Source organism: Megalops cyprinoides, chromosome 9, assembly GCF_013368585.1.
Source record: "Megalops cyprinoides isolate fMegCyp1 chromosome 9, fMegCyp1.pri, whole genome shotgun sequence".
In the NCBI taxonomy this organism is placed as follows: Eukaryota; Metazoa; Chordata; class Actinopteri; order Elopiformes; family Megalopidae; genus Megalops; species Megalops cyprinoides.
Window position 1 is genome coordinate 1,884,878 of NC_050591.1, and position 9,064 is coordinate 1,893,941.

A 9,064-nucleotide genomic window follows, 5' to 3' on the forward strand; every position below is an offset into this window, starting at 1 on the left:
GAACTTTTGAGTACACTGTGTACTAAACAATGTAGCTAACTAGTTATTTGGCTACGTTATTTGGTAAGACGTGCGTGCTGAATATATACCTAACCTTCTACAGCCTGATCACAATTGGAAGTCAAAGGAACAATGTAGCAGGATACGTTTACGTATGTGTAATAGTAACGCGATCTAATTTTAATTAATACATACATGTATCAATGAAATGCTGTCTTGGATCTTATGTAAGATTAAATGATTTCGTCAACGGCAAACTGATTGCTTAAGTAAATTGTTATGCAGAAGATGAAATCATTTAGATGTGTTTGGAAGTGTAGGGGATAATCGGTGGGGGAAAAAGTTTTTTTTTTTCGACTGATCCACTGGGAAAAACATAATTCTCGTCTGGTAAACCGGAATGTAAATCAGAAACGCATACAGGCGTAACTAGGGCGAGAGTCAGTTGGCGGTAGGGGCAAAATTTAGATATGTAACTAGAGCGTCACGGCTGAAAGCTTTCGAGTCAAACGCAGAACTTGTTTTTAATGCTAATTGTTTGAGCAAGGCTTATTTGATACTGATGACACAATTGTATATAAATTGTATTATACTAAACCTAATCATTTCCAGAAAACCATTATTTTGCATTAAGTTTGGAATAAAAACATCAAACACTATTACACACGTGTATTGAACGTTTTATTTATATTGAACGTTGTATATTAGCGTTTCGCTACAAACACTAAATACAGTTCATCTGGTCCTCGTGCATAAATGTATGTTACAATTCTAACATTCAGTCAGTGCGTGGAGTGCCTGTGGCCGAGCAGTGTGGCGAAAAGATCATCCTATTATTCTGTTTTGTGTTAATTAACAAAAAAAGGAAAGAAATCGGCTCTCAGACGGAAGCCGGCTCCTATCGTTCACGTAAAGGAGCCGGCTCATAGAGCGGACTTGTTCGCGATCAACACATCGCTAGTATAGACCGTGAAAACAGTTGACGGAGTTACAGTATGCAAAGTACTGTCTAACATTCTCGCATTCGATTTTGTGATGACGATGGCCATAGCGATAATATCAACAATAATAACGTTTTTTTTTTTAACTTACGCGTGTGTTTTACTGTTGTTTTGTGTTTGTAACTAGTTATGGTTATCAGTGTCTAGGTCCTTTAAGATGACTATTAAAACCTATGGATTGTATTGTTTGAAATTATTTAAATGGATGTTCACTGTCACGCGTTCAAAAATCAAATGCACTCCCTTTTAGAAAACAATGCAAATTAAAGCATTTATACATTTGTAATTTCCTAAAATACAAGTATTTTACTGCTATGAAAGCAACCTATCAATGCCTTCTGTCCCCACAGTTAATCCAGTCTTTGTTGGAACGAGCTCAGCCAGTGTTGCCACAGTTTTTCATCTTTTTCTTCAAGGACAGGTAAACAAATTAACGTTCTTTTCTTTTCATTGACTTGTCGTGAAATTGTGAACAGGCGTGTCATGTTGTATCCCTTTGATCGGAAATACACGTAAGACCATTGATTATAGAAGCTACCACCTATGACGTAGTAAGCACGTACGGAATTGATCAGCAGTCGAGATGACCGTTGAAAAGTGGTTGAAATAGTTAAGAGGCTCAGATACTGTGGTTAGAACAAATATAGTTTTATTGCTTAACATACCAATGTACTTAATGACCATTTGTATAATGTAACTTTTATGTTTACCACTGAAATCTGTTAAACTTCAAATGATAAACCTCACATGATTTTGTTAGACAGTGTATAGTGTATTACAACTCTAAATTCCCCCCCCCCCCCCCCCCCCCTTGTCATTAGCAATGTTGATATGTCAGTGTAAATCTGTCTTTACCAGTATGTTAATTTCAGAGCTTTCAAAGATTGATTATTTCTGTGGCCTTTTTCAGCCCTTTTTGTGTCTGTGAAAGTTGTTCTGTAATTTAAAGGCATTTTGTCAGTGGCACCTATTGAAAATGGAAAGGTATTGTGGTGCATAGTGCGTCGCTTGTCCCATTTATGCTTGTGCACCCAGCCTGTTGTTCTAGAGTATGCTGTATTGTTCCCGCTTCATTCAGACTGGCAGCTGCATCCTGATAACGCCATAGACCTTAAACAGCATTGCATAATAGGATGTTCAACTGCGTCTGCCACATTTGTAAACCTTGTTCAAAATAGGGACGCCAAGGGGTAAGTGCTTGAGAAATTTTTGAGGAAACACTGAACACTGAACCAGACTCATTAAATAAGTACCATGTTTGTCACTGTGAAGAAGAGGTAGCTTGCCTACAATGGAAGTTAATATAAATGTCTCTGAACTCCTTGCTCTGTTGTGTGCCTCTCTTGGTCTTGGACATGTTGTTTTCAAAAGACTAAACACATTGATATAATGCCTCTGTAGTCTGCATGCTGTAAAGGTGTTGTGTGCAGTTCTTTAAAATGCAACGCTAGCAGTGTGGTAGTATGAGAGAACATAATGACGCCATTATAGATTTTTGTTTGACACTGTGTGAATGCTATGTCATGCTAATGTTGATCTTCTAGATCATTATTACACCATGTGCAGGCTTGGGGAGTATCGGAATACATGCAATGGCGTTGTATTAGGATACAAAAAAGGTAACTGTATTCTGTTACAGTTACAGAAAAAAGGACAATCAGATTACCGATATATTTAGTAAAAATTGGGATTATTAGCAGGATTACAATTTTAAAATACATTTTAAAATAAAGAAAGATATATTACCATGCACATGCGCACACATTACAACACTTAACGAGTCTCACAACACCACTCTGGTCACCAATGAAACCATAGGCAATCTTACAGTTGCCAATTCATTATCATGGCCTCTAGTGAAAAGAATGCTCTCACTGGGTGGAAATTTCGCCATTAGTTTGTCTTTAAAGCAGAAAAGGGGAACAACATCACAGTACAGTGCAAGTTATGCCTTACAGCTGTGAAAATGCTGTCATCATCCAATTCGACATATAGCCTAATAACAAATTATAGGTAAGACCAGCCGCTAATGTTAACTACACAGAAATCCAGTTAGCTAAAGTTAACGTTAACATTTGATAGTAAAGTGCTTGCAAGCTAAATTAGCTAGCTAGCTGCTTGCACATTCAACTGAAAAGTACAAATACCACCTTACAAAGACAAATCTAGCTAGCAAGCTACAATACAAACAAAACAATAAACGTAACTAGCTAGTTACTATCACATTGCGCTGACAAATACAAATATCACATTGCAAACAAACACATAGCTAGCTAGCTACAATAGAAAAAAAACAGTAGGTAGCTTGCTAGCTAATTTGGCTTTCACGCACTTTCCTCAACTGTCATATTACTAATAGCTATCTAGCTAGCTATCAAACTAATACAGCCTCATCACGTCACTTCTGACCAAATAGTTAATTTTACCACAGACACTGCAAGCAACCTGTTCTAACAACTTTAGTGTTAGCTGGCTAGCTAACTACCAAATTAACATTATAGTTAGTAAATTCGCATAGTTACCGCCAGTGTGCGCAATACCCGTTGGCAATCGGGGGGTCCCCTACCCATAGCCTACCTGCCAACATTTAGGTTTCAAAATACGGGAGGTTTTTTCGGCGGGGGCGTTGGATAGTAAATAATTGTATGTAGTGTGTAGATTGTGTTTCATAGACGATCTGGCAACTTGGGTAACGCCAGACAAACATGCAAAACTTATGGATCCGTGTATGACTATTAATCATAGTAAAGTTTGCCATGGAAATTACGGGAGTTTCCCAGAAGAAACAACAAAACGGGAGGGCGCTGAGAAATGGCTTTTGTCTCATTGCAATGAAAAGCAAATACATTATTTTGTGTTTACATCCCACTTTGTACGAAAAATAATGTCAGCCCTATGTTGGAGACAATGCAGAAATTTGCTGTGATTTCAAAACTGGATTACTCGACAATGCTTTGTCTTTTTTATCTTTTACCAAGTTTTATCTGTCTTCATAACGTGATTACATAGGTATGTAAGCCTACAAATATGTGACTAGCATCATTACAAAGCTCCGGTTCCGCCCTTTCTTGTGATATGTGTTCCATATCTCTACAATGACGAGTTCACGAGTAGGCTAATTCAAACAAGAGTAATGGGTGTGGAGATGGACGCAGAGCTGTATAGATTGTAACTGTGATTAAATTTGATGTAAATTCAAAATTATTTTTCTCGCCAACATTTAGTCGCATAGACAAGCATCGTTAGCGACGAATACTTAGCATTCAACCCAGAAGAAGGGATGTGAATTTGGACGCAGGATGCGTCTGTCGGGCTTTAAGGGTTAAAAGACAATTTTAGTGACAATTGCAAGTCTGACAAAGTGCAAGCTGTTGAGGCTTTCAGGGGGTCTTAAGTGTGAATCGTATTTCGCACCCTGGTTACTGCTATTAATCTAAACGCGCATTCGCACATAGCAAAGGCAGGAATACCTGAACAAACAATTAATAAACCTAAAAACGAACATAAAACATTATATTAGGCTAAACAATTTCACCAGGACATCCAATCAAATCCAAAAGTAACGGAAAGTAATCAAGTTACGTTACTTTAATATTGTGATACTTGGATTAGGTTACTGATTATATTTTTAACAGGTAATTAGTAATTGTATCGGAATACATTTTTAAAGTAACCCTCCCAACCCTGACCATGTGGTTGTTAGTATGATGTAGGTATGTTGCTCTTAGGTGTGATTGCTAGGCACTGTGTGTATGCTTAAATAATTTAAATAAAATTTAAATTTATATTTTAGCAGTTTCTTAGCTTGCTGTCTCATTCATTGTGTTGAGGGCTGTTCTGTACTGATGTTCTTGTTATTCTTGGTAGTGCTGTGATGTGCATTTGATGTGTCTTGCTATGCCTTCAATCTGGATAACTGCGAAATCTGCCAAATAAATAGTATAGTAAAAACTGATACAAATGTAGTTGTTTATAATAACAGAATGAATAATAAAAAATCATACTGGTTAATTCCGGAGGATGGTGACCCCCAATTTCCATGGCCAGATTGAAAAAAGTAAATTAATTCACAGCCACTGATTCCACTATTTTCAGTTTTATTCAGAGTTATAGTGGTGTATCAGAGAGGGTGAGGGCAGGTCCTGGGGGACTGTCTCTCGGAGGTGTGACTGTAGGCGGGGCCAGGGGCAAAGCAGTAGAGTCGGTGGGGATGCGTGATGTTTCCACGGCGGCCGTGGGGTCACCTGCTGGGTTGCGTATCATTCCGTCCTGTCGGCTGGAGCTCCCATCTTGAGTCGAGGGTGGCGGGAAGGAGATGTCTGTGGATTTCCGCCTCAACTGGTTGATCAGGAGTGACTTTTGAGGAGACAGCCACGGGCAGAGCCCTGCTGAGGTCCCCACCACCCTCAAAGGGTCGGCGCTGATGTCCGTCTCCTTTCTCTGCTTCCCGCCGGCTGTAGCCAGGAGTGGGGACCCCCTCGAGGAGTGTTTGGATGGAAGCTTGCTCCTCTTATGTGTACCAGGAAAGGCCCTGAACCTCTGGGAGGGAGTGAGGGGAACAATGTTGTTCTGCAGCAGCTGGAATGTCCTCATCTTCAGCAGAACGGACTGCTCCATCTCCCAGTTCACCCTCTTCACATCCTGCAGCGAAAGACACAGGATGCTCTTCCCTGCCTGGTAGTAGTCATAAAGCTTTTGATTATCCATCCTCAGCAGATTTTCCTCAGGGCATGTGTGTAGTGGTCAAAGTGGAATTTTTAAAAATTCCATTAATTCAAAAAATAGCGTTATGTCATAATTTAGTTTTTACCCCATTCCTATTGCTGCATCGCATAGTGTAGCATGTTTCCGTATCAAGTCATATTCCTAGGGATTGTAACAATATGTATATATATAAAACGTGGTCCATAGTGCCGTAATGATAGCATGACATTATGACATCACAATGGATCACACAATCATGAACCAGTGTGTTATGATATTCTGCAAGAAGTTGAGGAGACAGACTGTGACATCATTTCTTTGCTACCAAATTCAAATTCAAATAAATAAGCTTTATTTAGCAAGACAAGTGTACAGTATTGTCAAAGCCAAATATAAATATACAATTATTAAACTGATAAAATATAAATGAATGAATACATATACACATGCATACACAGATACATTCCACAGTGTTACTCAGCTTTCAAATCTGTTTTTTTAAAATATATTAATGGAAAGTATAGACTTTTGCATATATTGTAGTAAATTCTTTAGAGAAGAGAAAGTACAAGAAAATCTTTTGGATGAAATTATACCTGTTCTCATCAGTTTTAAATAAAGAATAACAGGGCATGTCCAGTATATGAGGGTTGTAGATTGTGAAAATAAAATCTTGTCATCTTTGCTAATGTGATAAATCTGTGCTGTATTATATTAATATATGGTTACATTATGTGAAAATATGTGTTAAAATTTTTTATTTAATATATATGTTATCACAAACCGTTGTAGATGATTACGAATGTATCCTAGACAGGGTTTATATGTAAACAAGTTTAAATATAATGTACGATGTTTATGTCACACAATTTCACATGGCCAAAAGCATTGTAACTACCTCTAACATATGGCCTTTGTGGTAATATCAGTGATATGGTAATGTCATTGATATATCATTAATGAATTTCATTTTCTGTAATGAAATGGAAAGTCTTTAGAAAGGGGAGTGTATTGATTGTTCAGCAGGGTTGGTGGGCATACTCTGAGGGATTTAGCAATCTAACAGAATAGCCAGCATCAATCATCCTTAATCCGTTACATTGAAAGTTCTAAGTTGTAAATTTCTACAGCTGCAATTTGGAAAATGAAATGCCCAACTGAAACAGCAAAAACAACAATCAGTATTTTTAATTTGGCTTGTGTGAAGATGCTGTCTTCACCATGGATACTTTTCCTTCCTGTTTTTTTGTTTTTTTGATTGTATGTGTATGAATGCGTTTGTGTGCAGGACCCTGTGCATTTTTCATGTATATAAACTCTTGCAGTAAGAAGCTTTTTTTCAACCAGTTCACCCCGAAGCATGAGAATGTATGCATGTGCTTGAAAACATGATCCAGCTCGGAGGAACTGAGGGGGCAGTTTCACTCGTGAACTTGGTTCAGGCTAAGGTTGCTGTCGCAGTGGTGTGTCGGTCAGGACAGAGGAGTCAGATTTTGGGTTCAGAATTGTATTGAGGGATTTGCATGGTGTGGAGTATGTGTGCTGTGTCCATGTAGACACAGATGCGCACAACAACACAACCAGAGCCGTTGAAAGAGAGAGTTGCGACACTGATTGATCTCGCCGCCATGTGATCATGTGGTTCACGTACACCTTCAATAGTTCCAAACAAACGCCGCGCTGTCAAGTTCTCCTATGGGATAGACAGCAGCGAATGCGGTATTAAACGGTAAATATTAAACCATTTGTGTGTATTTTTTAACTGCCTTTACATTTACTGCATATATGTTAATGTCAATTTGGTATGTGGAGTGGCAGAGTGATGACTTAATCAGTTTATCAGTTATTTACATCAGTTTTATTTTTGGAGGGAAAGAGTTAGGATAGATAACCAAATATGTCAAGTAGTAAAGAAGTGAACAGCTACAGGAAATATGGTTGAGTTGTCCCTGTAAGGGGGGTTGGATAATGATGGTCTGTGAAGTGAAGGGGAGGGGACTAGGGCATAATGAAAGAAGGAAATCAAAAAAGTAATGATTAATGTATTTCTTTCCTTTTTTGGTTCCTTTTGTCCTTAAATGTATGTTTTGTTTTGTACATATAGATAGATATAATAATTATAATAGTAATAATAAAAAGGATAAGGGGAAAGAAAAATAATGGGGAGGGGGGAAGGTAGGATGGGGGGGTGGGGGCGGTAACTAGAGAAGAGGTTGGAATACTGACCATTGGTTTTGGGTGGAGGACGTTTACTTGCTAGTGGTGAGACATAAGACTATTGATAAATATTGTATTTAATTTTATTTATTTATTTATTTTTCTGTTTTCTGTTTTCTTTTTCTTTATTTTATTCTATTATCCTTTTTTTCTCTTTGTGTCTTCACCTTCATCTACTTGCTGTAATTCAGTAATATTATTGAGCCTGTTGCCTTTCTTCTTGAGCTTAATAAAGAGGTCCTCCAATGAGGGGGGGTGGTGGTGGGCAAAATAAAAAAAATAAATAAATAAGCAAGTTTGATCAATAGTGCAAAATATACAAGGCAACAAACTGCATTCAAGAAAACAATTGTAACACGTTACAGCCCGGCTGGTGAGACCACAACGTAAAAAGGGAGGCTGACACAAATTTAGGTTTTAAATAAATTAATTAATTAATTAAAAGAATTTATTAAATGGTTTCAATGTTGGCAATGTAAGGGGAAACAGCAGGACAAGACAAAATGGTGGAGTGTGTGTAAGTGTGTGTAAAGATGCATGCGTGTGTGAACAAAAAAATGACAGAGAGCCAGGGAGGAAGGTGTTGTTGCTGTTAGGAGCACAGTCTAAATGATCACCCTCTGAATGCCCAGCTCTGACAGCGTCTCGAAGCCCAAAGAGGGGACTTGGACTTGGACCATGTCAATACTACTGCCTGAGACAGGAATGCCCCACCTCTCAAGTACAGTGAGAATAAAGAGAAATCATGACACATACAAGTTGCTTGTGGTATTGGTATTTATAAGAAAATACTTTGAAATACTATAAGAATACTATATAAAAATACTATAATCTCTTTGGTTTAGTGTGTGTATGTTGCATTTATTAATAAGTGCTTGAATGGTATTTTTATAACTTTCCCATTTTATCTCATTGTTTTCTATCTTTGATCATTAACTTTGTGAATAAAAAATACTTTATGGATGGAACCACATCTCTTCCCTCATAGTATAACCTGAGTGCCTTTTTGAGTCATACTGGGTCAAAGTAAATATCAGAGTAAATAAGCCCTACTCACTCACAAAGACTGTACACCGAGTGAATAAAATGCAATGACCACTTGTTGTCTCAGGGCAGCCTCTCACCGTGTGTGATGTTCACCA